A 26,095-nucleotide genomic window follows, 5' to 3' on the forward strand; every position below is an offset into this window, starting at 1 on the left:
GACCAATCCATTTAATGTCTACATTTGGCAAAGCAAGGTCTCTCACCATATCTGTTTTCTCTGCATACTTTTCACTCCAGAAGACATAGCTGTGCCCTACAATCCACACTGTGAACATCTTCAAAGGAGAACTGGATGCACTCAGGAGGTGTCTTTCAGTAGAATGGCAATATGAAAAGAAAGAAAGTTTGGAAATGGAGGCATACATATTTTTTTCATAAAAAAAAGAACTGATTGGCTGTTTCATACCATTCTAGAATAAAAACTAGGCTGTATGTGTAAATTAATAGAAGCATGTTTTGTATTGGTACAGAAAAATGTATTACCAAAGAACAGTACTATGGATTTGCTGTTAGGTTTGAAAAGTCAAGCACTCTTGCTCTGTGGAATTGAAACATTGTTTGGTGAACTTCTGACCTAACTCCACACAGCAGTGTTCCATGAGCTGTTGCTATGGTAGCAGGCAGAAGTCAAGTTGGGGGAAGGGTACTAGGCAGAAGTCAAGTTGGGGAAGGGTACTTTTGGAAAAGGGTTTGTTTTCAACCAATAGAAATGTGTGATTACATTTGAAAAAAAGGGGGAAGCACTGAGATTTGAAACTAACATGTATATGTGTGGAAAAAGAGAGGGAAAGTTTGCCATTATCTGGTTCTGCTGAGAGGAGAGAGGTGTAAAGAACAGAGATCCTGGCTCTGATAATCTGCTGTTTGAGTGCCACATTTCTTTCACAGCTAACTAATTTTAAAGGTGAGTTTAGAGTTTGAGAGGGGATGTATATGGTAAATTAAGAAATGAATAATAGAAATGGGATTCCTTTTGTTGAAGTTGTGTTTATTATTTTCTGTTTTGGGAGAAATTTAAATGTGAAGAACATGTAAAATAATATGGACTATGTTTTCACCATAAATTAAGGTGTACTGGTAAAAATAAAGAATACTTTAAGGGTTTGAGGTTTCAGTCAGTAATGCAAATACATTCAGCATCACTAAGGCTGGTTGCCCTTGCTGGAGTGTAGGCAGTCAACCAGGTTACACATGGTGCTGGTCTGAAAAAGCAGTTTGGACATGTGCTTTTTTAAGAATCTGAAAAGTGGATTCATAATGTGTCAGTCTGTAAAAGTGTTTATCACTTGCCAAAAAAAAGAGTAGTAAGTGTGCTTTCAAATTGGCAAATAAATTTCGTTTTGAAAACAGCAAAAAAAAGGCAAATTTTTTTTTTGAAAAATATGTAAATATGTGTACTGTATTATAAAATGTTTTATTAAATATTAATACTTTTTTCTTTTTTTTCAGATTGAGATAGATAATTTTCGAAAACTAGAACCATTTTTAAAGCAATTAAAAATTTTTTTTAATGAATAAATATTTTTTTGAGTGGGTATGGTAAGTCAAAAATATCATGGTCCCTTTTTTCCACTTCTCCACAATCACATTTTCAGTTTTTCTTTGTAGTCTCTCAAGGACCTTGTAATGTGATAATTGATTTTTAGTGTTTTTTTAAAAAAAAAATAATAATTACGTGTACCGTACGCGTACGGTAAAAAAAAAACAAAAAAAAGTTTCAAAAACATATATAAAAAATAGATGAAAGGTAAGGTTGGCTCTTAAAAGAGCCGTTGTGTTCATGCAGGGACAGAGGAAAGAAAGAATGGGAATATTAGACGGTACGACAAGTGTGCTGATCTATTTTATTGTTCACTAGGGAAATACTGGTCTCCCTATAACAAATTAGATCATGACAAGTGGCGCACCGTATTTCAACCCTCAGAAACCGAGGGTTAATTTCCTGAGGAGAAGAAAAAGGAGATGCTCCCCCCACAGATGAAGGGCTCACCTGACCTGCAGAAGAAGGACTCGGCACTGCAGATGATGGTCCAGGCTGAGCTGCTGTGGATGTGCTTGGTTGATTTACTGAAGGGTTACCTTCAGTAAGTCGAGCATGTGTCCTTCTGTGTACATCCTTAAGGTGTCTCATCATGGTGTGATTCCCGAAGGAATACTTCCTGTCGGGATTCCCTCTTGAAAGTACACGGCCACACAGCTTACAAGTCACTAAGGGTGCATTTACCTTTTGCTGGCCCTCTGGAAAAGAAAAATACTCCCATATGAAAGAGGTCTTTTGTTTCCTCGCTCTCTGCCTCAAGGTAGTGCTGCTAGCCTCACTCTCAGAAGGGCTCTGCTGTTCTGCCATCGTATCACAAAGACAACCCAGCTCCTTCTCCTAAGGGATCACAAGCAGAAATGAGGGGAATGGGTGTGGTGTAGGAGAGTTCTAGAACTGAAAGTAGTTTCAACCAATCAAAAGTTGTGTTTCATGATCACATGACCAACCGTACGCTTACGGTGCGCTTACGGTGCGCTTACGGCAAAAGTACGCATGCGCGTAAAAAAGACACGCGCTCGCGCGCATGCGCATAACAGTCACTCCCCAACACTTCCGTGTAGCGTACACGCGTACGCGCCCCACGCGCAGTACGCGCGGCTACGCAAATTGCGTAACTATACGCAAACAGCGTAGATAAATTACGGACATTGCGTAAACCGTACGCTTACCGTAAGCTTACCGTACGCGCACTAAAAAAAAAAAAATATATATTTTCAAAGTTATACTAATATATCTTACCTGTTTGGTAAAAAAAAAAAAAAAAATCTTGCAATATTGCAGATTTTAAAGACAAAAAACATAGTGTTTTAAGAGAATAAAAAGTTAAAAAAAACTTGTTTTTTAAAAAAAAAAACACATTTAATATAAGAATTTATAAAAAAAAAAACAAAAAAAATCAATAAAAAAAAATATGGGAATCACATATGTTATAGCTAAGAATTAGCATTTAAAAAACCATACAAATTCACTGAAAAAACCATGGGTTTCACACACGTTATAGTTAGAAATTAGCATTTAAAAAACCTTGCAAATTCACTGAAAAAACCATAGGTTTCACACATGTTATAGTTAGGAATTAGCATTTAAAAAACCTTGCAAATTCAGTGAAAAAACCAAAGGTTTCACACATGTTATAGTTAGCTGGACATTTCACTCGTAAAAAACCAATGAAATTCCCCCGTTATAGTTAGTTCAGCTAACTATAACTCGCGCGCCCGCAATGCACTGCTGATGACGTCACATATTACATCACTCATGACATGGTCACTGACATCACTCATGACATCACTGATGACATCTCAAATGACATCACTGATGACATCACTGATGACATCATCCTTGTGATAGAGTGGCAGACCTCCTCTTCCCCTAATATAACCTTTGATACACACATTAAAAAATAGAGACTGAAATTTTCAAAACAATGGACATACCAATACCAGTTACAAGAACCTCTTAAGTAATTCTAAGAACCACATACACATCCACTCATTCACCAACAGTCCTATACAGTCACTCATACATGCACTCACTCATCATATGTACTCATACACCTATACATCCTGTTACACAATGCCACTCATCCATAGAGTTACTCACACATACTCACTCATGCTAATAAAGAAACAAACATACATTTATTAGCTTATACAGTTATACACACACCACCACACTTACTTCTACGGAAACTTACACATACTTAGTCTTATAAACAATCACTTATAGAAACACATACTTATTCATACAGGAACTCTTTCAATCTCTCACTCTCACATATACTCACTTATATACACCAATAGTCACATATACTAGTTTAAAACATATGTAGTTACTCATAAAGACACTATTGAGACAGTCATTCACTCACAAACACAACCATTCACACACTCATCCACCCATACAGTCCTGCACACATGCTGCCTTCAACACATACAAAGAGTGAATCACTCATTCATGCACCTATGCACTACATAATACCTCCCACCGAACCATACAGACACTCAGACTGATACTCAAAAAAACAACTAATAACCTATATAGACACCCATGAAGCTACTCACCAACCCATGCAGCCACTTATACACAAAGTGAGAGACTGATACAGATATTTTCATATTTAAACATTACTCAGTAAGCCATGTATTCACTATGATACACTTAATCAGTCAGTAACACAATAAATTTTTCAAAAACAAAGCATCCATTTAGACACTTATATACCCATTTATTCTTCCATTGACCTTGAGATATACATATATAAAACATATTTAATTTTCAGAAAAACACACATTCACTGGATGATGTCATCAGTGATGTCATCAGTGATGTCATTTGAGATGTCATCAGTGATGTCATGAGTGATGTCAGTGACCATGTCATGAGTGATGTAATATGTGACGTCATCAGCAGTGCATTGCGGGCGCGCGAGTTATAGTTAGCTGAACTAACTATAACTGGGGAATTTCATTGGATTTTTACGAGTGAAATGTCCAGCTAACTATAACATGTGTGAAACCTTTGGTTTTTTCACTGAATATATATATATATATATATATATAGATGTATTGCAGGTAACCTTTTTTCCTTCACGATTCAATGTTCCTGGAATCGGAAAAATGGAATGGACTCCTCTTTCTGTTGTGCAAAATTATTTATTTCATTTTCTCCTTGCGCTTTGCTGCCATGACGCGTTTCGACCCATGCAGGCATTGATCACATGACGCACTGACAACACTTCCCCATTTTTAAAGTGCTTGTGCATATAATAAATAGCAACAACAGACTAATAATTTTAACGTCTATTTTGTGATGTTTGGCAGCAAATAATTATCCACTGTTACAAAGTTTTTAAATGTGGCAGATAATAATGTGCAAAAACGCATTTCAGAACTGTATAAATACAATTGGTTAAAAGGGACCTCCATACATTCATTATCATAATACGTGATAGCCTAATACTGTCCCCCAAACATTTCATGGTCCATATTTGCAAATTGACGCATTCAAATCATTTGGATAAATGCAAATATATTTACATGTAAAAAGCAATAAATGCATTAAAAGGTATAATATCCTCTGCTGTATCACTGCAATCTATTTTTAAATTGGCCACTATTTATTAGCCATTTTTGCAACCCTTATTTACATTTTTTATCCTATTTTGCTTTAAGTTAGACTTTGATTCTTATTTGTTAGTTGTTGTGCAAATTGCTTTTAGTGCAAGATTATCACTGACGTGCTCCCTGTGTGACGGAAATTATTCATGATGTACATGAACTACCATTGTAAAAGTTGACAGTGCTTATTGTGCGAATCATTAAAAGGAAAACAACCCTAATTTTTTGGGATTTAAAATTATTTTTCTAGAAAGAGGAAAGTGAGGAGGCAGGTATTAGCGGAAGTCACAGTTTTTTATTGGCTGACCCTGTTTTAGGTATATCTAGTTCACAGGTTGGTCATTATTGCATAATGCATGGTTCGAGACCTAGTCAGTATCTCTGGATATGTATTTATAACCATGTATATAAATCCTCTGTTGTATTTAACCCATGAGGACTTTTGCTGTCCAGCTCTAAAATGTATTTAGTTTCTAGTTTTCTTCTAGTGCCTCTCTATCTCCGCCACGTCGTAGTGGAGGAATAGTGTCAATGGCAAAATATTTTAGATGTTGTATATTATTGCCATGTGACTCCCTGAAGTGACGGGCCACCGGATAGGTTGTATCAACATTGGTGATGGCCCGCAAATGCTGGAGAATTCTCCTGTGGACCTGCAGTTTTGTGCTTCCCACACACTGCAGTCCACAAGAGCACTCCAGCAAGTAGATGGCAAACTCCGTCTTACATGTTATCAATGTGTTGATTTTAATGGTTTTACCCCCAAAAGGTGTCTGAACCGTTGTCTTGTTGATGCCATGTTTGCAGGCCTTGCATGAAGAACATCTTACAAAGCTATATATATTATATAATTTGAAGAAATATACAGTGCATAATTGGATTGTGGCATATCCCAAGTCAATATACATAAAATATAGTTTTTTAAAAGTTATGAGGAATTTTGAAAATATCAAATTTGGAAAATGACAAAGTATTTTTTAATCCTGAAAATGCAATCTTGCACAACATATCGGCACTATGTGTTAGTTACTTTAACCTGTAGGATTTAAAAATACATCTTACACAAAAAATATACACATCTTATGAGGCCGAAACTGCTATTTTGCACAATATTTTTGCACTATGCGACAGTTATTGCAATTTGCACTTATGAGTTTGAACCTGCTAATTTGGACAACATTACTTGCACTTAGTGCTTATTACGTTAATCTTTAGGTTTTAAAACATGTCTCATGAGGTTATAGCATCCTGTCTTGTTGATATGCAAATTGCACATTGCACAGGTCACTTTCTCATTTTATCCCACACTTTTAGGAACTTAAATGCTTGGGATAGAGCTATTTGAGGCCATGGTCTCAAGTGTTAACTGTATTTTCTTAAATATCGATTAAGTCTATAGCCCAATCCTTAATCTAGTTACAGCTTCAACTCAGTAGTCTTCTCCAGTTTGAGTGTGCATACAAACATGAGCATGATTTGAATAATTCTCGAGTTCATCACGTTTTATGTCTATGTGTGAAAGTCTTCCAAATTTCTCTTATGCCGATATAAGGATGAGTACTTTACTGAAAACACCGCCAACATTGTTTGTATATTAACACATAAAAAAAAGTAAAATTAAAAGAAAAATGGCACTTATTTTATGCCAGACTCAAACAAGTCGAATGAGGGGTTAACATTCTAGTCTATTAAAACAAACAAGGTAACCCTTTTTAAAAAAAATTTTTTTTTTGCACTCTATCACTTTAAAAAAAGACTGTCTAGACTATCGGACTCTATGGTCCAGTTGAAGGCATTCGCCGAAACGCGTCGACCGTCCCTGCTGTTTTGCACCTGGTGTTTGAAGAAAATGAAATAAACACAAATTGAACTATGTTGCCGTGCTGTGGAATCCCTCTGTGCTGTGGATACTCTGGTGGGGGACACTGCAGAGTTGCTCTGAAGATATATATATATATATATATATGTATGTATTACCTACTGGCGGTCGCCAGTAGGTAGTTAAAGTTAGGACCTAGTTTCTATAGGAAAAGTGTTTTTTGATTTGCCAATAACTTTGGCACCGTTTGATGAATCTTCACGAATCTTCACGAAATTTTCAAAACTAGTGGGGCGCTCCGGTCAGCTCCTGTCTTGAAAGTTTCTGAGTGATTCGTCAAGCGGGGTCCGAGAAAAAAGGGGTATCCCAATACGCATTTTCCCCATGTTATTTTCTAAAGGAAACTTTAGACAATGCTACAGCCCGAACTGCTGAACGGAATTACACCAAATTTGGCAAAAGGTAGGTCTTGGTTCAGAAAGATCCCTTTTTGTTAAATGGTGTGAATCCGCTCAGTAGTTGCTGAGAAATTAGAAAAAGAAAAAGTTTCGATATCTGGGGCAGTGGTGGGTTCGCGAACCCTCCCGAACACGAGCTTCACTGTGATTGGCTGCCAACACTCCAAACCAGAAAGTGTTGGCAGCCATCTTGTGGCTGCCAACACTTCCTGTTTTGTTCAAGAAAACAGTGAAACAAATATAAAAAACAAGAAAAGGGGGCAGGGCAGAAACACCCTGACCTCCTAGGCCTGCTCAGGGTGTCCGGCGCTTCATTTTAATGAGGACATTGAGTGAGCCATGTCCCGGGGCCATTGCCCGAAAAATAATGCAGCCCCGAGGACTGCCACCTCCCTGGGGCTATGCTGATTATTTTTTAAACAATGTGAGGGGGCCCCACCCCCCCCACGCTGCCCCAGGGACCGCCACCTCCCCGGGGCATGTTATTTGGATGCGGTGGGCTCACGCCCCCCGCAGCCCCGGGGACCACCACCTCCCCGGGGCCTCTTATAAATAACGAGAGGGGCCTCGCAGGCCCCTTCAAGCACTGGGAATCACCACCTCCCCGGGGGGGCTTCTTTAAATAACAAGGGGGGGCTGGCAGGCCCCCCAAGCCCCAGGGACCACCACCTCCCTGGGGCTTTGAAACTGAAGGGAGGGGTGCTGCGTAGCCCCCTCAGGAGCCCTCGATGGCCCTGCAGACCGCCACCCTCCAGTGCCGGCTCCTGCAGTGTCCCGGGGTGCCTACCCCGGGACACTACTGTTTGCTATAGCAGGGTGTGAGCCGTGCGGCTCCCGTCCTATCATAGCAAACACTGGTTTGGAATTTGGAAGCGAGAGCAGGTTTCCTGCTCACGCTTCCAAAGCAGATTGATTTTCCACAAGGGGAGCTGCATGTCATTTGAGATGTCATCAGTGATGTCACTGACTATATCATGAATGATGTACTATGTGACATCATCAGCAGTGCATTGCGGGTGCACAAGTTATAGTTAGCTGAACTAACTATAACGGGGGAATTGCTATGTTTCTGTACAAGAGAAATGTCCAGCTGTCATTTGAGATGTCATGAGTGATGGCATGAGTGATGTCACTGACCATGTCATGAGTGATGTAATATATGATGTCATCAGCAGTGCATTGCGGGCGCGCGACTTATAGTTAGCTGAACTAATTATAACGAGGGAATTTCTAGGGTTTTGTACGAGTGAAATGTCCAGCTAACTATAACGCCCCTGAAACCTATGGTTTCTTCAGTGAATTTCTAAGGTTTTTTTAAATGCTAATTCCTAACTATAACATGCCTGAAACCTATGGTTTTTTCAGTGAATATATATATATATATTCATTCTACAACTATAAGACAGTTTGTATGGTTGTATGGACATGTTCACCCAATATGATAGCTTGTAGCCACTCACAAAGAACTCCAATAGTCAAACAGAGTAGTCCCAAATTAACTCCCATTACTCCATAGGAACGGGTCCAATCATTATTCCTATTAATACCATAGGAAGTGCTGAGAAGGAAAAGATCTGTCCTTGCAGAAAGTAATGAAAAAGGCAGCCAATGGAGGAGTTTGAGGAAGTCCAGATAAAAAGCAAGGGCACGAGCAAGAGATTCAAAGGTTGCATAATGGGATGCCTTTTCACAATGATATCCAGAGAAGCGGGTTCCCAAACATTGGATTAAGGAGTTGTTGGGTTCAGTGCACTGACTGGGAAGGATATGAAGTAAAGAGAAAAAATAAGAACAATAAAGGAATGGGCTTACAATACCAGGTGTCTGAAGTAGGCAGAAGTCGGGACCAGCAGCAGCTGAGGACAGCATCACGTCAGAAGGAAAACATGCAAAATAGAATCCATGCCGTAAAAACAATCCAACTCAGTTGGCCCTGCTCCCACTGGAACAGAGACCTACAGGGAAACTAAGATCAACGTTAGGGTCAACTATCCTCCCCAATCTGGAAACAGAAAGTGACACCAAGCGTCTTGGTTACGGAGGACGCCCCTTAAGTAGTCCACGCCTCCATTCCAATGACGCATTTCCCAACATGTGAGTTCCACCTACGAGCCAGGGATCAAAACAGCATGGATGCTAGTCAGAACGCATCCAAGGCCAGAAGATGCAGAACGTCTAGGACCCACTAAAAAATAAAGGTGAGTCCTCGAATGCAAACACATCCTGGTGCACATTCAAAATCATTCACCCCATAACAAACACACGGCCGACATTCCCCTCCCCCTGGCCATGCAGCGTGCCAAACACGGGGAGCATGCATGTCCACTTGTACGGTACGTTACAGTGGGCCACTGTCCCTTCCTTAAAAAAATGACCACCAAGCTTCTCTCTACTATAGGCACATCTGGGGCACCAGAAAAAATTCAAAAGAACTGCTACATTTTAAAATACAGGTATATTTTGTGCTCTGACCCAAGCACGATCCTGATTATCTGCTGTTCCCCCTGATCATTGTTGTTGCTGTGAGATTAAAACACTATCAAAGGTGAGAGTTGTAGTGTTTCCTACAGAACAGAACAGAGGACACTCATTTTCCTTGATGCTCTCAAGCCTCCTGGTCTCTCCAGGTAGTCATGGATTAGCAGTTAAGGCCAAGCTCACAGGAGTTGGTGTGGGGTAGAGTCCGGACACTGAACAACTTAATCATTACTGTTGCAATAAAAATGTGAATGTCCAGTCAGAGTTTAAACAAAATACAGAGCACTTTAAGATATTGAATTATAGTAAAAATCTAGGTCAGATAATACAATCGCACAAATCAAAACAGGCAAAATTGGCAATGCAATACAAGACAGTGGTAAACATTAGGGCTATAGCTATAAACACCATGCACCATTTGCAGTCAATAAATGTTTCAAACACTAAAGCATTAAAAGTCCAACAAGATATCAGTGCAGTTACAGTAGCAATTGAGTGGCACAAATATATAGCTATTGTGATCTTTACCCAAAGGCAAACGATACCCTGTAAAATGGAAAATCTCAATCCTCCTGCTAAAAGTGAGTTATTTTGTTATGGGTTTGCAAAACGTTCTGTTTTTGATGCTACTGATCACAGACAGTGAAAACTGGCTAAAAGTAAGAGAAAAACAGCGTGTTCACCTGCATCAGTGGCTCCTTTCACAGAATGATTTAACCCAAAGGATACCGCTCCCTGAACCAAGACTGTCATCCTCCCCACGCATTTTCTCTTCGCCAAGAGTAGTGGATGAAGGCTTGGCAGGTTTGGGGCCCATTGATGTGGGGGATTGTTCCTATTTGTTAAATTCTTCGGCAAGAACTATGTTGGACAAAAGCCTGGATCAAGTCGGGTTCCAAAGTCCGAAACCTTTGGACTCCTTAAATGAAATATTACGGAATGGTACATTGGGTATGGACATTACAACTTCATCCTCAGCCTCGATGTTGGACATTATGCTAATGCTCCAAAAAATGTTGCAAGGCTTGCTGGAGGTTTCGGTGTTAAATAATACTCTGCTAAATAATCACGAACTGCAGTTTAAAAAAATGATAGAAGAACTGCAGGGGATAAGGGGATTGATGCCTACAATGGTAAGAACGGTACAAGCTCCAGGGTTAGACGACCAAAGGGAAGAGAAAGTAGAGCTAGTAGTGGAAGGAGGTTCCCAGAGTAATGTCTACATCTCTAAGTGGCCTATGTTGGTAAAGAACCACAATGGACCGCACTCCGCTAGCCCCTCCTCCGGGTCGCCCCAAGGGAAGCTGGTACATGAAGTTCTTGAGTGGTTCACCCCAGTGGATGCAAGTAAGTACTTGTTGAACTGATGATCTCTGAAGGAGTTCTTTAGTGGTTCACCCCAGTGGGTGCAAGTAAGTACTTGTTGAACTGATGATCTCTAGACCGATACATGTCCCGGGTTTTAAAATATCGCCCGAGACATGGCTCGGGTTTCGGGATAACTTCCCTCCTCAGTAGAGAAAATAGTTAGGGGTGGAAGAGAGGGCCGCAAGCAACCGTCAAGGGTCTCAGTGCCCGCACAGGCACGCAGGTGCGTCGTCCAGGAGCTCGTCAGCTCAAAGCTCGAGGGAGCCATTTTTATAAACAACTGCAATGGACCGCACTCCGCTAGCCCCTCCTCCGGGTCGCCCCAAGGGAAGCTGGTACATGAAGTTCTTGAGTGGTTCACCCCAGTGGGTGCAAGTAAGTACTTGTTGAACTGATGATCTCTGAAGGAGTTCTTGAGTGGTTCACCCCAGTGGGTGCAAGTAAGTACTTGTTGAACTGATGATCTCTAGACCCGATACATGTCCCGGGTTTTAAAATATCGCCCGAGACATGGCTCGGGTTTCGGGATAACTTTCCTCCTCAGTAGAGAAAATAGTTAGGGGTGGAAGAGAGGGCCGCCAAGCAACCGTCAAGGGTCTCAGTGCCCGCACAGGCAAGCAGGTGCGTCGTCCAGGAGCTCGTCAGCTAGTAACTATTTTCTCTACTGAGGAGGGAAGTTATCCCGAAACCCGAGCCATGTCTCGGGCGATATTTTAAAACCCGGGACATGTATCGGGTCTAGAGATCATCAGTTCAAAAGTACTTACTTGCACCCACTGGGGTGAACCACTCAAGAACTCCTTCAGAGATCATCAGTTCAACAAGTACTTACTTGCACCCACTGGGGTGAACCACTCAAGAACTTCATGTACCAGCTTCCCTTGGGGCGACCCGGAGGAGGGGCTAGCGGAGTGCGGTCCATTGCGGTTGTTTATAAAAATGGCTCCCTCGAGTTTGAGCTGACGAGCTCCTGGACGACGCACCTGCGTGCCTGTGTGGGCACTGAGGCCCTTGACGGTTGCTTGGCAGCCCTCTCTTCCACCCCTAACTATTTTCTCTACTGAGGAGGGAAGTTATCCCGAAACCCGAACCATGTCTCGGGTGATATTTTAAAACCCGGGACATGTATCGGGTCTAGAGATCATCAGTTCAACAAGTACTTACTTGCACCCACTGAGGTGAACCACTCCAGAACTCCTTCAGAGATCATCAGTTCAACAAGTACTTACTTGCACCCACTGGGGTGAACCACTCAAGAACTTCATGTACCAGCTTCCCTTGGGGCGACCCGGAGGAGGGGCTAGCGGAGTGCGGTCCATTGCGGTTGTTTATAAAAATGGCTCCCTCGAGCTTTGAGCTGACGAGCTCCTGGACGACGCACCTGCGTTCCTGTGTGGGCACTGAGGCCCTTGACGGTTGCTTGGGGGCCCTCTCTTCCACCCCTAACTATTTTCTCTACTGAGGAGAGAAGTTATCCCGAAACCCGAGCCATGTCTCGGGCGATATTTTAAAACCCGGGACATGTATCGGGTCTAGAGATCATCAGTTCAACAAGTACTTACTTGCACCCACTGGGGTGAACCACTCAAGAACTCCTTCAGAGATCATCAGTTCAACAAGTACTTACTTACACCCACTGGGGTGAACCACTCAAGAACTTCATGTACCAGCTTCCCTTGGGGCGACCCGGAGGAGGGGCTAGCGGAGTGCGGTCCATTGCGGTTGTTTATGTTGGTAAAGAGGCGGGGAGTGCTCTTGAGGCATCAGACAATAAGGTACCCACGTAAAAGACCCTCTCATGTCCAGGGCAAGTTGAAGGCCCCAAAAAAAGAGAAGAGCAAAAAAATGCAGTCCAGGACAAAACCAAAAGAAAATGCTCAGCAGAAAAATCAGATAAGAGAAAAAAGGGTAATTGGGAGACAACTAGACTCGGTAGGTGCTGTCACTGAAGTTGAAAGGGATAGGAAAAAGGTACCATGGTTAAACACGTATAACCCCTCGCCAAAAAAATCCTGTAACAAGCGAGGAGGGAAGGTACAAATAAGAAGTGTAGATGTTGGAGGCAGTAGAGTTGACATGCGCCTAAGAACGATTCCACAGGTGGGAAGAGGTGGCAGTGATCTAGAAACCCCAGATAAAAGCAATAGTAATAAAATGTGGATTTACTTTAAACACAAAGAACAGGGAACAGGAGGGAAAAAACAACGAAAGTTAGGCCCGCTGAACCGTTCCCATCTCTTATTTTCATTCGCAAAATGCCCTTATCTAAAAGAAATTGGGTCAAAGGATCTGAGACAGATAGGGTTTTGCTGTGATAATAATGGCGCAGAGTACACAAAGGTGCTAGTTTATTCAGGACTTGTTAAAGCGGCAATCCTGAAAGCAGGGAAAGAAATCCTAAAAGAGGGTATAAGGATAATTTCAGAAGAAGAAGTAGAGGTAGGGAAACAGCGTAAGGGAGGCTTCCTGAGATTTCATGCGGGTCTGGGGGAATGGCAGGTGAGATGGTTAACCGGGGGGTGGGGTGAGACGGCCAACATCACCATAGCTGTAGAAAACTCCAAACCCAGTAGGGAAGAGGAATGTAGGGATTGGGACAGTAGTATCTGTTCATGGGGTTTGAATGAATCAGGATGCCTCAGCGACATCGACTAGGTTACTGAGTTGCCGCATAGCCTGAAATTGATTTCATGGAACATAAACGGGTTGGGAGGAACATCAAAGGCGGATAGTTTAAACCAGCTCGCAAAGTGTGTTGATGTCATTTGCTTACAGGAGACTTGGCTATGCGGCAACACTCAGGTAGTAGAAGGGTTTGTTCATGTGTATAAACCAGCTAGTAAAAATACAAAATTTGGACGCCCCTCAGGGGGACTGTTGACCCTTGCTTCAACCAAGTTCGTAAAAGAGTCAAAATTAATCAGTTCATTATGCAAATGGCTGTTGGTTTGTAATGTATCTTACAAAGGTATTGAAGGCAAGGACGTATATCTCATCATTATAAATGTATATATTCAATGGGGGTCTCAAAATGAATATGAGAGAGAATTAAGCCTCTTTAAAAAGGAGATAATTGATCTGACAGAAAAGTATGGGAGGAATACTCTGGTGTTAATGGGTGATTTTAACCATAAATTAAATTTTGAAAAGTTAGATCATTGGTTTGAAGATATGATGAGTGCCTATAGCATTGGACCAGCAGTTTTTCCATTGTGTCTAGCCACCAGACAGGATGAAGCTCTTGGGAAGTTCCTGGGTTCAAAGGGCTTGATATGTTTAAATGGCAGGAAGGATACAGATCGGCCAGCCTCCCAGACCTTTAGAGTGGGAAATCAACAATGTCCTATAGACTATATTTTTACCCTGGCATGGAACTATGCATTGGTAAAAAAATTCCATGTAATCAAGCGCAGGGATAGCGATCACAATGCGTTATTCTGTGAAATTGTAGGTGAGTCATTAGGTAAATGTGAAAGTGTGCTTCCTCAAAATGTGGAATATCCCATGCGTATGACCACAAAATTGACGGAAGAGTACATTGAGAAATTAGCTTGCTTCCAACAAAATTTATCGAAGGAAAGGATTGAAGGGCAGCAGGTAGCATGGTATGAGGATGTAATAGCACAGGCGGTGCAATGTATAAGGGTGTACCTGAAAGATAAGAAACAGGGCAAGGTAAATACCCAAACCATGAAATGTAAGTCAAAGTGGTTTAATCTGGAATGTCAAAGCAAAAAAAGCGTGATACGGAAACTAGAGCGACGTCAGAGGATCACACATGATCCTGGGAATGTGGAACGGTTGTGTGGGTTGAAAAAAGAGTATAGATCCCTAATAAAGAGACAGAAAGGGATTTTCAAAGAAGAATGTTGGGCAAACCTCTTACAGACAATTGAAAATAAAAATATAAAAGGGTTTTGGAGGCTGATACAGGAGGCTGCAGGTAGAACTCCGGGTACTATGAGCAGTGTTGTGGAGGAGGCAGCATGGGGAAACTATTTAAGCAACCTTTACAATACCAAAAGGCCCCCGGAAATCGAGAATAATCGATCAACCTGGATAAGGGGAGTAGAAGGTTTAATACCAGACTTCTCTGTAGAGAAAGTAAAAGATACCATCAAAAAATTGAACTTATCGCGTGCAGCTGGCCCAGATAACCTCCCTGCTATCTTAATTAAAACTCAGATAGACTGGTGGGCAGGTTTCTTTTCCCAGATGTTTGTGGCAATTCTGGTGTCAGGCAAATTCCCCAAGACCTGGAAAGGCGCCATAATTAGACCCTTGCACAAAAAAGGGGAAAAAAAGGACCCCAAGAACTATAGGTTAATTAACCTATTAGATATTGGGGTTAAGGTCTTTTCGAAAATAATCCTGGGCAAGTTGAAGGAATGGGTAGAGCAGCGGTCAATAGTTCCAATTGAGCAGGGTGGCTTTAAGGAGGGGTACTCAACTGTTGATCACTGTTTTGCACTGTGGGCGGTGGCGAGGAAGTCCATGGAGCAGCAGGGCAAATTGTTTTGCTGCTTCGTGGACTTTCACACAGCCTTTGACTTGGTGGATAGGGATTGTCTGTGGGAAGCATTAAGGAAGTATGAGGTGCCTGCTGATCTCTTGTTGGTAATTCAAGAACTGCATAGCCATAACTGGGCACGTGTAATCAAAGATACTTCTGGCGGGCCCACAAGGGAAATTCCTATAAACAATGGGTTGAGGCAGGGCTGTGTATTGGCCCCGTTACTCTTTGCCATATTTTTAGCAGACTTGCCCCTTCTCCTGGGTATAGCTAGAGGTGCAAGCCCGAAAATAAATGGTAAGCATCTGCCCTGCCTGGTGTATGCTGATGACCTTGTAATAATGGACCAAACAGAGGTAGGGCTGCAGAGAAAGTTGAATGTATTTAACGAATACATCACTGCAAAGCGTCTTACAGTAAATATGGATAAAACAAAAATCTTGTGTTTTAGGAAGAAGAGTACGAAGTTTAGCTGGTACTTGGGCCAAACCAAGTTAGATACTGTAAATGAATATAAATACCTCGGAACATGGTTTACAGGGTCTTTGAAGTGGGATATCCATCTGGAAGCACAGAAACTAAAAGCGCATCTTGCGGTATGTGGGTTGAAAAGATTTGACTATAGCTATGGCGATATGTCACATAAACCTCTATTGACCGCCTTTAAGGCTATGGTTCCGCCACAATTCCTATATGGGGCAGAGGTTCTATGCATTGATGGGAAAAGCTCATGGGACAAAGAGGAGGGTAAATGTCTAAAATCCCTGCTGTCCCTTCCAGGGTCGGCGATGATTCAGGCAATTAGATTGGAATTGGACCTACCTTTATGGAATGTCCAGGTCCAGTCAAGATTGCTTAGATTCTGGAACCGCCTGGGTATGGGGGAAGTCACCAAGGTATCACAATGGTGTATGAAGGAAATTCAATCCAGTGAGTTAAAGTGGGCGAAGGCAACAAGAAGGAAACTCCTGACCATTTGTGATTACCTACTGGTGGACATTGACCCCATGACACTCCAAATTAATGTGATAAAAAATGTGCTTAAAGTGCAGGGTAAGGTAAGCTCGAGGGCAATAGATCTAAAGTATTTGAGAGAAAAAGACTCTGTAAAGTTTATGAGCGCTGGATGAGAGCAAGACTCCAGCTTTCCATATATGGATTTGCTACCTAACCGTTGGCTAAGGAAAGAAGTCTTTAAGTTAAGAATAGGAATCAATCCGCTATTTATAAATAGCGGAATAAAAGCTGCCCTTTCACATCCGGATGGTAAATGCGTGTGTAAAATAGGAATGAAGTGTGATATTTTGCACCTTTTATTGGATTGTTATCAGTTTTTAAATCTACGTAAAGTGTTTCTTCGCCCAATATTTTTAAAATATGATGTCAATGAGCGCTCGCAAGCACGTGATCTTTTAGTGGAAATGGAAAATCTTGACATTGCGATAGCCATTGCGATAGCCATTGGGAAATTTATGCAGGGGGTTTATAAATTTATAAACTGAGTAGAGACCCATGAAAAGGTCAAAGCTTTTTAATTCTAATGAAATTTGGTTTTAATTGTGAGAATTTTTATAGTAAATGGAAAGAATTTGTGTTATGACAATTTTAAATGATAAAATATGTATTGTGGTTTATAGATCAATTGGTCTAAATAAAAAAAAAACAAGAGAAAAACAGTAGCAATCAAAATAGAGAGCAACAGTAACCTGCAAATGGAAGAGTCTCAGAGTTTGAATGTGGCATGAAAGGTTGCAATCAGATTAACCTGGTTTCCAGTTTAGGGTTCTATAGAGTCAAACAACCAATCAGCCAAACAGTAAGTTTATTTGGATCACATTCCATCAAGTTATTCCAGTCATTTAACATGATCAACTCTCATTACAAATTCATCTCAGTATTTATGACACCCAAAAACTACTATACATATGCTAAAATGTGAACAAAATTCACCTCCAAATGAGTTAATATTCCTTATTGTTCTTGTTTGTTGGCCATAGAACTCTGTGACCAGATTCGCCTTGCAGTAAGGTCTTTGACCGTAATCTCTACCGCTTGCCAACTGCCTCATTCCCTAGGGAGGGCTTGTGATTTAAGCTCCAGTTACCAATATCCTTGTACTCTCCTGGTGCAACCCCTGGGCCCCCATATGCAGCCTTACCCTCAATCCACTGCTGCTCAGCTTCCATAAGCTTCACTCCTACTTCACTAATCATCCATTTCCCCCTTTCTTGGCTCCTCAAGGCTCCTCCACTGGTTGTGTTGTGCACTGCCTCACCATGCCAAATCCTCCCTTTATCAGCCAGGATACTGCAGCTTGTGCTGACTCTGCCAGCGCTATCTGCACCAAAGCTGCTTCAGTGTCGGGGAAGGGCGCGCTGAGCCCCTCTGATGCTATGGAGTGCACTCGCCACGGAGAACCACTGCAGCTCAGTTTGCCCGTACATCAGCCCCTGAGAAAAACCAGCTGAAAGAGCACCGCAGCCCAGAGCAGACCCATAACCAAGGAAGGAAGAGACATGTAACACCACCACTCCTTGCAGCTCTGTGATTCCTGGAGGTGGAGCTCCCGAATCGCTACACTATCTGGCCGCCATGTTCCTCCCACATGAACTCTGCACCAATCCAAGTAGCCTACGTAATGTCGCTAGAAGTGGAGCTTGTTCCTGCTGAGGCAACATTAGAAGATTTACGCCTTTGATACTGCACACATTCACAAAGTGCAACATTACCTTAGACTCAGTAGTAACATGTTCCATGTTACGCCTTTCAACTGGCAAGTGGGTAGATTGGAGTTTTGGTTGGGGGTAGTGAAGACCCATCTCAAGCATCAACCACTACCCTTTTCAAGGTGAACCACAAAAGTCACTAAATTAACCTGTGCTTAACCATTGGATAGCTTGATATAAAAGCAGTCAGGCTCAACTTGTGCCAAGTATTTATGCAGCACAGAAACAGTAATAAAGTGAAAACACAACAGAAAACAATTATTAAATAAAATGACAGCAAAGCAAATTAAATCCAATCAGTAGAACTGTACTTATGAATGTTTAACGCTTTTAGTGAAAAGTGGCACCTAAAAGATCAAAGTGCCAAGTGAGGACATCTGGATAGTCTAGAATCAAGCAAAGTCAAAAGTTATAGCCGGTCATGATGGAGTCCACTCTATTTACCGCTATGTGACACAGGATACAGGCTGCAAACACCAAAAGGTTAGGACAAGAAAATGCCAAATTTGTAAAAGTGGCATTTTAAAAGTTTACCTTTAAAGGGGATTCTAAGTGACAATTCTTTTGAGACCAAACATGACATTTCCACCTGTTCCCAAACCTAAAGGCTGTAAGGTGTAGCAGTAGAGCTTTCATGTTTTAAATAAAACATTATATAAATAGTACACTATATTGAGTAGTTGACATTTATGTTATCTGTACAGTTTGTGCAGACTTGCAGAAAGTCAATTATGCCAATTCATTCAGTCAACTGGTTGCCCTAGTTTAAGGAAAGGCACATGGAATGAGGCCAAAGGGCAGAAAGACAAGGAAACCTGGTCCACGAAAAATGAAAAAAGGAGAGCAAATATGAAAAAGATGAATTTCCCTCAGTAATTCAGTGGTTTTAATCCGATTCTCATTCTTTCCAGGTTTGTCACAATCATATTCTTGTCCCAAAGAAAAGAGTCAAGGGTATTACTATATCCAGAAAAGACACTTGTGTACTGAGATGTACTGAGATGTAATCTGTGATGTCATAAATGATGTCCTAGAACATGTCTTTAGAGGTAATTTATGAGGTCATTGCTGAGGTCCATGTTAAAGTTAGCTCTTATAACTATAACTGGTGAATTTCTGTGTTTGTTTTAGATCAAAAGGTTGCATTGTCACTGACATTTTAAAATAACTATAATGTCATTTTAACCTATTTTTTTCTGTGAACTTCTAGGGGCGTTTTAAAATATGAAATGAAATGTAAATACATTTTCTAACTATAATGTCATATTACCCTTTGCTTCTTTTCAGTGAATTTCAACGTAAAATATTATTTTATTAGCATACCTAAAGACTTTCCCTCTCTGCACACAGCCTTTGTCCATGCATGGCGGGAGGTTGGTTGTAGCCATCCCCTCGGCCATGCAAATCCCTGCTGTGAATGGCCTTCACCAGCACACAGGATGGGGTTGACCACAGGCCCTGTAATAATCCACCTATTGTCTTCCAACCCCTGCTTTGCATTGCCGTCAGCCTGCAGCCAAGCCCTGTGATGAAACCCCACGCAGGCAGCCAACATCCCACCGGGGGTGGAGGTTGTGCAGCCCCCCTTCCCAAGCCACCAATGGCCTTGGGGACTCCATCCCCTGGAGCCTCTAGAGGTCCTAGGAACCGCATACCCCGGAGCCTTCTCTTTTAATAAAGGTTAGGCACACGACTCTCCTCCCCAAGCAACTATTGGCCCCAGGTGAAATTTAGTGGTTTTAAAAAGGCATTTTTTTAAAGTGACACCATCACCTAACTATATATATATATATATATATATAATGTTCTAAATGAATGTACACCCAATTTGGGATCTTCATAGCAGTTCTGTGAAGATCTGTAGAGCGAGTGCCAAGGAAAAGGGAGAGGTCCAAAAGTGCCATTTCCCATTTTAACTCCCATAGGTTTCTTAGCTCTTCTAGACAGAAAAACCAGCTGAGTGAAATTGAACCACATTTTGCACAAAGGCAGAAATTTACTCAAGGTTGTTTGAATGGGTTTGTTGTAAATCTGTTAAGTAGTTTTGGAGAAAATAGCATTACGGTGCTGGGGTTTGTGCATGAAGGCGTTAAATTGTGGATTGTTAATTCATGGATCCTCCATGAATTCATGATTCAACAGAGGATTCATGGCTCCATTTAAAATAAATAAATAAATAAATAAAGGTACGTCATTGGACTTCTGAGCCTTTTTTCCCATCATGCATTAAGTATTTGCAAATCCACCTCTGGATTTACTAATCCAGTTCCAGGTTGCATTGAGAACCATGTTAGAGAAATGTAACCAAGTAAAAGAGAGGAAAGTAAACCTACCCTGATCCCCCAGGCCATGTTGGGAGAGCCCAAAGTGTCTTCACATGGTTTTAAAATTAAAATAAAAAATAAATAAAAATGTTATAGGATTCATGAATCCTGTGATGGATCTGAAGATCCCAGGCCTTCCTTGGGTCCTTCGGGCCCTCCTAGGCCTTAGGATTCACAAATTCAGCATAAGATCCATGAACACTGAAACATATGAGTATTTAGAGCACTAATACTTTACTTGGCCAATTGTCAAACATGGGAGTTGATCTCACTCAGCTGGGTGGGATCAGGGCCTGGCCACAGTCCAGGCCTAGATCAAAGGCAGTGTGTATGACCTCTCAATATTTATGCTAATAACAATACCTAAGAGTAAAATGTAATTAAATAACAACACGATCAAACCAATTTATGCTCATAACCTCTTAGGACCTGATTCACAAAGGCCCTCCACACTTGTAGGGGTGGCCTCACAGTTGTGGGGGAGTCTCCCCACTCAGGGTGGAATCTCAACAATGAGAATTATCATCGCGGAGATTCCTCCCCCAGTGCGGAGACTCCCCTACGACTGTGCGGCCTCTGCCATGAGTGTGGAGGCCCTTTGTAAATCAGGTCCACAGTATTTATATTAATAGGTAACAATACCTAAAAGCACAACATTAAATACCAACACAAATTTAAATTAAAAAAAGTACCACATTCATTCTTGTCTCTTTAGTAGGGCAATTTGATATGTATTCTCATCTGAGAGATTATTTCCGACATTTGTGACACATGAGCATGTCGCTCATTCTCTCCAAATATAAACTGAGACTACTAAGGTTGAGTGGACCTGGGTGACTTTATTTCATTGTAGATAAAAGGAAGAGATCACAGACAAGTTAGACCGTACTCATCCTACTTCATTTCCTGAACTTATAGTTATTGTCTTATTATTTGATTCTGGACTTCAGGAGAAATTAAATGAAAGAAAATTTCTCAAGTGAGGTTTTTTGGTTCACCAAGAATTCATACCCTAAACATATCCAGAAATAACATGGATCCTCCTTCATCCCCCAAAAAAACCCATGCATATAGTGACAACCAGAGCTCCTTTGACAGAAAATAAAAAGGAACGTAGCAAAAGCCTGTATTGTGGCTTTAGTGTATTGTTTCTGGACATATGATCTGTGCCTGTCCTATACAGCATTAAAAGGATTTGAACTAATGCCTGCCCTCTAAGAAAGTGAAGCTGGTGTGTGATTACGCCTATATCTTGGTTCATCCATGCGATGTCCATACAGTTAACTGTTCCTCTTGCAAACTATCTTGACAACTGAAGAGGGAAGAACTTAAGGCCTGATTCACAAAGGCAAACTTATATCTTTGCGTACGTTTGCGATTGTTTGCTATTCACAAAGGTATTTTACTACTAGTATCTTTACAAATGGGGAGTCAGCCTAAAAAAAATAGGAATGTCCTATCTTTTTATGTGCTGAGACTGCACATTCATAAAGATACTATTGCTAAAGTACCTTAGTGCATTTCACACAATCATAAACTTACCCAAAAGTGTGAATCAAGCCCTAAATATACCCAAGCGCTGTTAGATTGTGGAACCTGTGGAATATTTATTGATCAGTCATGAATGAGTTCCTGGGAACAATGGGCCAGATGCACAAAAGCTTTAAGATGTCTCAAACCCTACGATTCGCACCATTGAAGTATTTGCACCAACTAAAACGTTATTTTGAATGTACTAAACCTATTTTAAGAATCTGCAATGTTTCACAAACTCCTAAAATGTGTTTACAAATGGATTCAAATGGTTAGCATTGATAAGTTATCGGCTCCTAGTAGATGTGGTAATTCATCCACAAAAGGAAATAGGTCCCCATTGTAACTATCTCCTTTGAAAATTGGGGTGGCAGCCAGAGGATGACTCTCTTGGACGTTTTTAAAAAATTAAATCCTTTTTGTTTTAACAACAGCCTATTTTCCTTTAAGGATATTTTACTGATTTTACTGAAAGCTTTTATTTTTCAAAAGAACATACAGGGATGGTGGTCTGCTGATCCTTGCAAGCCACACACTCTGTGATTGTAGCCAATCAAAGTGGGTTTCGAATTGCAACCAGCCCAATTAATATTCATTAGGCAGGTCAGTCTAAAGCACATTAGCATTCTGAATTTTGAGAACTGATCTATTGATATATTGATCTTTTCGCAAAACAAGTTACTGGTCGAAAATAATAGGTTTGCAATTTGCAACCACTTTATCCAATGCTAAAAAGATGCCTCAGTGCAAACTCTTGATGGTGCACATTGGCCACACGGCCAGTTAGGGAGGTTTAAATACCAGCACAGGTTTTAGAGAAAATTTAAAATTACTTTCTTATGATCTAATAGCTTCTTCTAATTATATTGTGATGTTTGGAATTCTTTAGCTAAGGGAGCACAATGGGTACATCAATTGGGCTAGCAGAGCAATAACAAAATATCTTCATAGTTTGCCTTGACTACTGATAGGCCTCAGGATGTTACTGGTCAAATATGAAAGATTTCACAGCTATTGCAAACCTAATCTTCGCTAAGCTTTCTTCTGCGCGTTCTGAGTATTGTGCACACACTAGGGTTTTTGCTATACCAGAGATCTGCTCACTTTCCCCTTACTGGGAACATGATTGTGCCATACAAATTGAACCAGAAGCAGTCGCACCATTTGGGCACATCTATTTTTTGTTGGAGAATGTGAAATAGATATTGAAGACCTAATTACAAAACACCTTACAAGCTGATTTGATTATATGTTCTTCATCCTCAGCTGGAGCACCTTTGGTTTTTCTTCTGAAGAAATATCAAGTTCCTGTATCAACTATAGAGGTTTAAATCAAATCATGATAACAGATCAGTATTCTTTACCTCTCATCAAAGACAATGTAGAATCAGCATGAGGATCACAAATAATCACCAACGTTGATGTACAAGGTGCTTACCAACACCTGTATATAAAATAAAGTGACAAGTGAAAAACAGCTTTCTCTACTGTTTCAACATTTCAACTATCAAGTAATGCCATTTGGGTGGTGGTTACGTGACATTTTTCATTGTTTCATGTATTCAGTTTTTCTGACGTTTTGAATCATTTTGTACTGATCTATTTGTATGACATTTTTTTTTTTCTAAAATGTTTTTACAGAAAATCAGAAGCATGTATCCTTAGTGCTGTCTGGCGCCAGCTACATGAATTCACTTGCAAGCCTGAGAAAAGTGAATTCGAGAAAGTGGAGAATGAGTATCTTACATGCAGTTAGAATGCATCTGGTTTGTATATGATCCCAAAGAAATATCAGCCATTCTTGAATTGCCTTCTCTCACTACTGTCAAAGAAACTCAAAGATTACTAGGATTTTCAGGTTTTTTTTATCAAGGATTTTGAAAATTTAGCTGCTGAGGTTGACCCTGTATTAATTACCCCAGAGGTGAGGTTTCCTCACATTTGTGTGAGGGAAATTTCCAGAATCTGCACGGACCCACAAAGTTCCTACCAGCTAGCATTCACTTACTTCTCTTGATACGGGAGTGAGCGTCTGACATACTATTGGGCCCAAAATTAGTTGAGAAATGGCCCAATGCCTGTAGGTTTTCTGCTGCCTGGGAGTCAGATTGGGGTAAAACCCCAATCTGCCCCCAAGGGATTAGAAAGATTGGTGGGGCCATTATGAGGAGGGACATCGCTCGATTCCTGAGCGGGCCACCCCTTCTCTTTTTCAGACAGTTTTTCTCTGGTGAAAGACTTTTGGGTGTGTTATGGGGTGGTGGAAAGTCCAGAATCCAGGGTGGTCCATCCCCCTTCTTTTTTTTACACAAAATATCCCCTGTGTTCACTGGGATTTCTGCGCTTGCAGGGGGTAAGATTGAGAAAAATCCCCCAATCTGCCCTCTGCTGTGGCAAAAAGACTGCAGGGCCTGGTATGGGGTTATTGGGGTAATGGCGCAGTGTGTTGCATTGCCGGGCCATCTCCATCCCCATTTTGTGTCTTTTAATGATTTCCCTGGTGTCTAGTGTACTTTCTGCTGTGACGGGTTGTAGAGAGACAGTTGGCTCTGTTTTGGGGTAGATGCATGATGCCGGTGTGGGCAATCTCACCCATCTTTTTCTATCTATTCCTTGGTGTCTAGTGGGCTTTCTACCACCCTGGGGGTAAACACTCTGATCGTCTCCCGGGGGGGAGGGATATACTGTTCCTTTTAATTGTGGGTAGAGGAATTGCCCATGCCTGTGTGGTCTCTCCTTCGCTGTGGTGTCTTGAGGGTGGATCCCTGCTAAAATCACTCACTTTCCTCACATTTTGTAAATGAACATTTCTGGAATCTGCAAAGTTTCTACCCCTTAGCGTTCTCTTCTATCGTTAAGGGGTTGGGATTCAGAAAGACTACTGGCCCAATTGGGGGTGGGAGCATGGCCCGATTCCTGCTGGCTTTCTACTTCTCAGGAGGAGGCCCATGGGGTTACTGCTTCTCAAGAGGCGGATAGATTGGGTTAAGGCCACCAGTCTTCCCCACGGGGTATCGAAAGTCCTCTGGGGACATTATGAGGAGGGGCATCACTCGATTCTTGAGTGGGCCACCTCTTCTTTTCTGTACTATGTTTCCCTGGGGAAAAAATGCTGGGTGTGTGATGGGTTGTAATAGGGAGAGCGCATGGTGTTTACTGGCCTTTCTGCCCCTTGGAGGAAGATCCCCACTCTATGATGTGTACAGGGAGGATCTCTAATTGGGGATCTCAGCCCTTCTGCGATTATCAAGCATGGTTCCATTATGGAGAGATACTGTCAGAAAACAAAAATTGCCGCCTTTTGAGAGGTACCCCTCCTGCTTGCATCACGGCTCTGGAGGGCTTAGATATGCCCCTGAACACTGATCAAAATGAAACCACCTCACGCTTATGGTGCCGACTTGTTTCACTTTCATGGTTTAGGAAAACAGTGGTCTTGGTGAGGCCTGAAGAGGTCCTCGGGTAGTAAAGGCTACTAATTACTAGACTAAGTATTACTCAAATGAAGTTAGTAAATACTGGATCCGGATGACTCAGTAAGCAATGTATGTGTGGACACAAGGTTTCTTTGAATGACATCACATTTTATTAACATCATAAAAAGGAATATCATCCTTTTAAAAAAAAGTTCTTGTGCTCACACATAAATACGTGACAGTGCGTGAAGTGAGAGTGCTTAGTGACAATAAAACTTTACATCGCAATGAAAACAATATTCAAAGACTCCCAATTGGTCAATTACAGTCTAGGAGCTTTGATTATGAGGTCGACGATGTTTCGACCTATTCAAATTAAGATCATCATCAGGATATTTAAGTGAGAGCACATTGAATCAATAACGAGGAAAAACATAAAGTAAACTCATGTCCATTGAAA

Source organism: Triturus cristatus, chromosome 4_2 (genome assembly GCF_964204655.1).
Source record: "Triturus cristatus chromosome 4_2, aTriCri1.1, whole genome shotgun sequence".
In the NCBI taxonomy this organism is placed as follows: domain Eukaryota; kingdom Metazoa; phylum Chordata; class Amphibia; order Caudata; family Salamandridae; genus Triturus; species Triturus cristatus.